Raw genomic sequence first — 8,849 nt, forward strand, 5'->3', positions numbered from 1 at the left:
GCCATGATTGTGAGGCCTCCTCAGCCACATGGAACTGTGAGTCCATCAAACCTCTATCTTGTATAAATTACTCAGTCTTGGGTAGGTCTTTATTAGCAGCGTGAAAATAGATGAATACGAAAGTAGATAATCCAGTTCCTATGACATCCAGAAGAGGATAATAAAGAACCAGTAAACTAAGATGCGCTCTACATACCTTATTTAAAAATTATTATTTCCCCCCTAAATTCTTGAAAAGACATAACTTATCCTTTACTCCATTCACTTCCCCTTGCTGTTGCCATACTGGATCCCTTGCCTCTAACCTTGAATTCACCAATGTGAAATAGGCACAGTCTTACTTTCAGGGGCCCAAGAAATGGTTATGTTATTTCCTACTTCAGAAGTATGGTACATCAAAAGACAACTGGCTGGGTCATGGTGTTTGAAAGTAATTATCAGGTTCTCCTTCCAAAATATATGTCATGCTATTTAATACGATGCTTGTGTGTTCACCATTAGAAAATTACTATTTCTTAAAGGCTTTGGAGGTTTCAAGCAAATCTTATTAAAAGGGAGATTTTCCTAGGGAAGTAATTGCTTAACCATTTTTTTTGATTAGTACATATGAGTGATGATAACATACCAAAGAACAGAATCCCAAATAATATATTATAAGACATGTCACTGGAGAAGAAGGTGATGTCAGCCCCCTGCCAGCATAGCTTTACTAATTCTAGTTAAATACATTAGGTAGTCATTTTTATATAATTTTTATTAACTTTATTAAGCTAAATATATAAACTGTGTCCTGATTACTAATACTGATACCTATTTAATAATTCAATATAAAGAAATATTTTGAAAATAATAATAGACACAACTTAAGTAATTCTCTGAGAATTTTATTCATTACCACTACTGTATACAACTCATTTTTCTTAATAAGTTAACCCTATTCTGTTTCTAATGTGATCTGTTTTCTACCTTTCCTATGTATCTATCTATCAGTCAATCATGAAAGAGGTTTTAACTACTCATGCACTTAATATTTATTGAACACTTCTTATGTTCTAGGTAATGTGTTAAGGGTATAGTATTAAATAATACACATCTAGTAGCTATCTTCCATACCCAGGAAGTTTCACAGTTTTTTTTGTTACTTGCTAATAATAACAACTTTATCCTGATAATATTGCTCAGCTGCTAGATAAAATTTCTATAATGACGTCTATTAAAAAACCTCTATTTTTATTATAAAAGAAAGACATATTAGTTAATAATAACTTAACCCTAAAAGTATATATATTGTAAAGGTCTCTCCCCACTAAATATTATCCCCCATAATAGTGCTGCTATGAATTTAGTTTATACCCTTCCAGATAGCTTATAAATATATAGTAGCTACATTTTACATAAATGAGATCATACTGGCTCACACTGAACTTCATGGTCTGTATTTTTTACTCAAAATTATATTGAATACTTTAAACATTTCAATATGCTTTAATCCTATGAATTACAGCCTCTTCATTTTCACTGATTGTATAGCATTCCACTGCCTGGATCGATCATGTCATGGTAGATGTATTTGGGGCTTTTTCTCGCTTTTCAATTTCTTAAACAATGGTGAAATATAACACTGAATTGTATTGAGCCCCTAAATCTTTGCTAATATTTGTCATTCTCTGATTATGAATAAAGTAGAGCAATTTTTCTCATAAGTCAGATCTATCATCCAATATGTGGCCCAGCACTTGATTGGTCTGCTGGGTTTCTGTTGTAAACCTACGTCATTGCTACCCCTTTCTACATTCCCTCTGTATTCTTTCAGGTCAGTCTCAGCAATAAATTTTCCAGGATCTCTTTCCTAATGGTTCTAAATTATATCCAACTAATGTGAGGCATTTGAGGGATATTAGCTATTAGAACTGAAATCAGAATTTAAAATTAAGTGGCTTTGGATTGACTTATTGTGCTGAAATTAATCTGCTACTACAAATCAATTTGATGACCCAACTGATTGTGTTTGAAGTCCTGATTCAGTTTGGATTTGTGGGCTACCATTTAATATTTGTAGCAATTCTGCTGAGCTCAATCCATATGGAAGTTTTTCAAATGACAATTTTCAAATAGCTGCCATAAAAACTACCACAAGAAGCAAATTTTAAATTCCTCAGTAATTTCTGTACCTTTCAGATAGTAGTTTCTATACTTTCTCCTTTAAGCTTTTTTTTTCCCACTGTTAAGTTTGTGTTTATCAGTTGATGTTAGTGACTGAGCATGAAACCTAGCTGCAAGTTGCATTTTTATATTAATTTCATCAGTTGAAGTGTAGTAAATTTGGCCACTATGGTTTAATCTAGTCAATAAACCCTGGTAAGATAAGAGTTGGTTTAAACCGAGCCAGAAGGTAAAATTATCAAACAAGTAAAAGAATTTTATCTAAAATGATACTATGTATTTGAACCAGCCAAACATAAATCCTAGAAATCTGTTGGATTAAAATAACTAGACCACGCTAGAGTCTTGATCTTGGTCTTCCCAGACTCTAGAACTATGAGAAATAAAAACACAAATTACCCAGTCTCAGTTATTTTGTTAGAGCAGTACAAAAAGCATATAGAGACATTTATTTTTCTGAGTCCAACTTTGGAAATTTCTGATCAATTTTGATATATAATATTCTTACTATTGACATTTCTCTACATATTATATAATTTCATCTCTCTTTTTTTTTTTTTTTTGAGACGGAGTCTCGCTCTGTCACCCAGGCTGGAGTGCAGTGGCGTGATCTTGGCTCACTGCAAGCTCCGCCTCCCAGGTTGACACCATTCTCCTGCCTCAGCCTCCCGATTAGCTGGGACTACAGGCGCCCGCCACCACGCCCAGCTAATTTTTTGTATTTTTAGTAGAAATGGGGTTTCACCGTGTTAGCCAGGATGATCTTGATCTCCTGACCTTAGGATCTGCCCTCCTCAGCCTCCCAAAGTGTTGGGATTAGAGGCGTGAGCCACCTCGCCCAGCCAATTTAGTCTCTCTCTTTTTTTTTTTTTTTTTTTTTTTTTTTTGAGAAGGAGTCTCACTCTGTCCCCAGGCTGGAGTGCAGTGGCGTGATCTCGGCTCACTACAAGCTCCGCCTCGTGGGTTCAAGCAATTCTCCTGCCTCCGCCTCCCAAGTAGCTGGGACTACGGGCGTGCACCACCATGCCTGGCTAATTTTTGTATTTTTAGTATAGAGGGGTTTCACCATGTTGGCCAGGATGGTCTCGATCTCTAGACCTTGTGATCCGCCCACCTCGGCCTCCCAAAGTGCTGGGATTACAGGCGTGAGCCACTGTGCCCAGCCAATGTAGTCTCATTTTTAAATGTTGAAAAGTGAAGAAAGGCTTTGAGAATAGGAACTTGGATAAGAATAATTAAAGGAACATGATTAAGGGACATTTTAATACTGGCATGACACAAATCATTCAGTGCAAGAATGACAGTCTCAGGAGGATGGCCCATTGTCTTGTGCTGTCACAACTATAGATATATAGATATATAGTGGCCAAAGGAATCACAATATAGGGGTTAAGAACCACAGTTATAAAAATATGGAATGTTATTATGCAGTGTGATAGCCACACAGAATGGTTTTAGATTTGATATGGTTTGCCTGTGTCCCCACCCTAATCTCATCTTAAATTGGAGCTCCCATAATCCCCACATAGAGGGGACCTGGTGGGAGGTAATTGAATCATGGGGGTGGGTCTTTACCCTGCTGTTCTCCTGGTAGTGAATAAGTCTCATGAGATCTTATTGTTTTATAAAGGAGAATTCCCCTGCACATGCTCTCTTGACTGCTGCCATGTAAGATGTGACTTTGCTCTTCATTCTCCTTCAGCCATGATTGTGAGGCCTCCCCACCCATGTGGAACTGTGAGTCAATTAAACCTCTTTCTTTTATAAATTACCCAGTCTCAGATATGTCTTTATAGCAGCATGAGAACAGACTAACACAAGGTTAATAAGTTGAAAATCTGAAAAACAATATTTGAATAAAAATAGAGAGTCATAGTACAATTCTGCAAAACTTAGGATATGGTCAAATTACTGAGTATTGTTCATTTTATTTTGTTGTTATTTTCATCTTGTACTACATTACAGTCAGAGAATGTATTCTCTACAAGGGCTGCATATTGCAGGGTATTGAACTCTTCCATTGTTCCAAGGATCCTATGAGTGGTGGGAAACAAATGCTAACTCTCTGTAGAATACTTGTTTGTTAATTTATTTGTGTGTTCCTGATCTCTCTAGAACTATAAAAAATCTATTTGTCTTCCATTGGTATTGTGTTTTTCAACTTCTCCTGGATTCTATCAACTGTATATTTTAATTATCTTATGTATTTTGATGTTGATATTTCATGTAAGGGATACATGTTTTTATATTTTCTTTTAATATTGTGCCCTTCATAAATAACAAATACAGTATCATTAGTGCATGTAAGATAAATAAATAATATATAGCTTTTGTGTAAATTAAAGTTTTCTCTTATTGCTGTTTTTTGATCCACTTTCTTGATAAATATAGTGGCTCTATTGTCAAGAAGACTGTCATAATGATAGAATGTATGCACATGAATGTATGCTGTTGAATCATTTTGCATATATTGACATATTCAATAATCTTAGTTGGATGTCTTTGTTGGGGTTTAGAACATGCTACCCCAGAATAAGACACCTTGGCATATTGGATATTTTAAGCTAAAGGAATCTGAGAAAATGGCAGAAGCAGAAAGATCTCTCTGACTTTCCCCTGCCCTTCTCCCCTGAATCAGGTCATGAAACTTAGGAAGGGTTTTCTGACCTCCCTGGGGCAGATCATAGGACCTTCTTGTGAGAGATGCTTTTCTATACCTGGAGTAAAGGAACAACCTTAACTCTGAAGATGAAGAGTAGGAAAAGAATCTGAACAGGCAGACTTTGCTATTTCCACCAGCTTATTACTATTAGATCACATCTTTTTACCCTATCATGTTTCTCTATGACTATCTACTCTTCATCAAACCTACTATTAAAAAACTCAAGTTTACTTATTTTAGATCTTCATTTCTTTATGAAGACTCCCATGTCACATAAAACTTATACTAAATAACTGTGTATGATTTTCTGTTGTTAGTCTATCTTTTGTTATAGGGGCCTCAGTCATGAACCTAGAATGGGTAGAGGAAAATGATATTTTGTTTCTCCTATGTCTTCATCATTTAGATACACATTGGCAAGTGAAATATATAGGAGTATGTGTATGTGTATATGTATATATACACCTATGACATATAAATACATATATAAATACACATATAACAACATATAGTGCCATTTTCAATGATTTTCAGGATATGATATATGTAATGTAACTAGAAATCTTATCTCTGAAGGTATGTGGGTATTTGTGTTAAAAGGTTTTTGGAATCCTGGAGAAATGTTTGTTGAGTGTATTTTTTAGGGAAAATGGATACATCGTATTTGAGATTTTGTATCTGACTTGTTTTGATCATCTTGACCTGCCATATCTATAAAGCACTGTAGATATTCAATTAAAATCTATCTTGGAAGTATCAATCTTTTACACTTCAGGGGTCAGGAAATGTAGAGGTAAGCAAAGTGTCTGGATCAGTATAGTGATTGTTTCTAAAGATTGCTGAGACAATTTAAAGAGTCATGGATGGTAAAACAGAATAACGTAAAAGTTATTCATTTTCCAATTTCAGATTCAGTTTTTGTGCTGTTTCTTCTTTATTCTGGATTTCTCAGGGTAGTGTACACAGGTAGTTACATGTTCTATATAAGAATTGAAAAAACATTAGTTGTTCTTAAGTCAAAAGAACGGTTTCCATAACCACAAATATCTTAATTATGTATGTCATTTTTTCTTTATAGTGGAGGTAATTAAGATCAAGGCTTGTTCTCAATGGTAGGTTATTAGAAATGACATAATGTTTTAGAAGAATCACATCATTGAAAACTGGGAGGATTTAGGTATGTTCTTGATTTTAGTCAAGTCACTTGGAATATCTCAGGGTCCTTGTGTTTTTGTGAGTGGAGTTGTAAAACATGAAAATTGGAATTGATCATTCTATGGATTCTACCAAATCTCTATATTTTATGAACATTATCACAATCTTTATACTAATTCTATAAAAATGATAGCAGTATTTCACAAATGAAAAAATTCAAGCTTCGAGATACTACGTAACCTGTGTGATCTACTAGGAACCCGCAGGTGCCAGAATTTAAATCTACTCCTGTTCACCATCCGAATCCTATGCTCAATATACTATTAGTTACTAATTTTATAACTTAACTGCCCATAATTTTGGAACTCGCCATCCTTAGCCCTATTTATTCTTATCATTCCCATTCTTTAATATTTATTTAAATAAGAGAAACTAATGTGCAGTGGAGTTTCATTGTTTTTGTTGAACCCTCAATCATTAAACTTACTTTGATTATTTAATTTTCCTTGCAGTGATTCAAAGTCAAAAAACCAGAAGTGACTAGATTGAAAAGTGACCCCATCAGTTCTTTCTCCTTTCAAATAACAAGGAAATAGCTTTAATTTTTTTTCTTTAGCTCCATTGATGCCGCTTGGTGACAGAGGTACAAATAACTAGATATGACTGTTCTTTCAATAGCACCTTTTCCAAAAGACAAAATTTAAGAGTTAAATAACTTATTCACATTTGTTTTAGACATTTAAGTGTTTTTTATTGCATTGGAGGATAGCAATAACCTTTCTTTAGTTTTTTTTCATTCATTTCTATAATTGTAAAGACCACCTACATGCTTGAAACTGATAATTTATGCTCTAGCCCAAAACATTTTTAAAAGACCAGGCTTATACATCTAGTTGCCTAATTGTCATCTTCACTTAGATCTCTCATATCAAAATATATTTAACATTTTAATGTGAAGTAAAATGTACACATAGAAAAGTGCCCCATCATGGTAACCACTATCCTAATGCTCTAATTTTACAGCAATTATCAATATTATATATATATATATAATTGATGTTCTTATTAGTTTAATGTCTACTTATATAAGCTGTATGCTTCACGGTACAAGATTTTATTCATTATGTATCATAGTATCTAGCAGAAAGCCTGACTGTAGATCAGCTGTATAATATTATTGAGTAATAAAGGGAAAGAGATAAAATATAACCAATTTTTATTATGCATATGTGCAAGTTTGCTGATATCTATAAAATTTGATGGTTAATTAAGGAGAAATGGAAAGTTAATTTATGTCAGTTATTGTACCCATATTTTCTTGTGGCTTTTCTAGCATTATTCAGCTAAATACAAAATATTCTTTCTTCATATGTAACAGATAAATAGTCCAAACAGACTTGCAGTATTTTATTTTCTTTTGAATAAAGAATGGGAAGATGAAGATCATGTAGTTCTAGTTTATGTAACAACCAGGCATAAATATTCTTACTAAATGAAGTCAGGTTGACATTGGAAGATCATTCTTCTGGCACAGTTAAATTTCTTATCCTTTCTTGGTTTGTTATTTCTTTTTTCTTCTTCTTCTTTTCTTTTCTTTTTTTGGCAGCATCTTGTTCTGTTGCCCAGACTGGAGTGCAGTGGCAGGATCTCAAATACTTCTTCTTTCTCTCTTAACACTCTTCTTTTTGCCCATCTTCCTTTCACCTTCTCTATTTTCTCCTACTGTCTACCAAGCCTTCAGACCTGTTGGCAGCATCCTGTGGGTCTTTCTTAGCCACTGGTGACCTTTGGGGTTGATGAGGAATAGAACAACATATAGTTGATCGAAACCAGTTTGGAACTTCTGGCAGGTATCTTGTGTGCATAATTACTCTTTAGAGTTCTTTTTAGTTTTTGGCATTTCTGGTGAATTGTCTCTATTGTGCTAATGTATTAGTTCTTTATTTGAACACTTATGCAGCTGCAAGTCTATAACTTAGAAAACAAATCTCCTATTCCAAAATTGACCACATAGTTGGAAGTAAAGCTCTCCTCAGCAAATGTAAAAGATCAGACATTATAACAAACTGTCTCTCAGACCACAGTGCAATCAAACTAGAACTCAGGATTAAGAAACTCACTCAAAACCGCTCAACTACGTGGAAACTGAACAACCTGCTCCTGAATGACTACTGGGTACATAACAAAATGAAGGCAGAAATAAAGATGTTCTTTGAAACCAACGAGAACAAAGATACAACATACCAGAATCTATGGGACACATTCAAAGCAGTGTGTAGAGGGAAATTTATAGCACTAAATGCCCACAAGAGAAAGCAGGAAAGATCCAAAATTGACACCCTAACATCACAATTAAAAGAACTAGAGAAGCAAGAGCAAACACATTCAAAAGCTAGCAGAAGGCAAGAAATAACTAAAATCAGAGCAGAACTGAAGGAAATAGAGACACAAAAAACCCTTCAAAAAATTAATGAATCCAGGAGCTGGTTTTTGAAAGGATCAACAAAATTGATAGACCGCTAGCAAGACTAATAAAGAAGAAAAGAGAGAAGAATCAAATATATGCAATAAAAAATGATAAAGGGGATATCACCACCAATCCCACAGAAATATAAACTACCATCAGAGAATACTATAAACACCTCTACACAAATAAACTAGAAAATCTAGAAGAAATGGATAAATTCCTCGACACATACACCCTCCCAAGACTAAACCAGGAAGAAGTTGAATCTCTGAATAGACCAATAACAGACTCTGAAATTGTGGCAATAATCAATAGCTTACCAACTAAAAAGAGCCCAGGACCAGATGGATTCACAGCCGAATTCTACCAGAGGTACAAGGAGGAACTGGTACCATTCCTTCT

The 8,849-nt window shown here is 34.5% G+C and overlaps 1 long non-coding RNA gene across 1 annotated transcript in view; it reads left to right on the forward strand.

Annotated features, from left to right (window-relative positions):
* The window catches only part of LOC134739867 (uncharacterized), a 52,273-nt gene extending 48,373 nt beyond the window's left edge, over nt 1-3,900 (forward strand). The window contains exon 3 of the long non-coding RNA XR_010126936.1: nt 3,794-3,900. This is a non-coding gene — a long non-coding RNA (uncharacterized LOC134739867). The remainder of the gene's footprint in view (nt 1-3,793) is intronic.
* Nucleotides 3,901-8,849: the final 4,949 nt, after the last annotated feature.

The sequence above is a fragment of the Pongo pygmaeus genome, chromosome 6 (genome assembly GCF_028885625.2).
Source record: "Pongo pygmaeus isolate AG05252 chromosome 6, NHGRI_mPonPyg2-v2.0_pri, whole genome shotgun sequence".
Taxonomy (NCBI): Eukaryota; Metazoa; Chordata; class Mammalia; order Primates; family Hominidae; genus Pongo; species Pongo pygmaeus.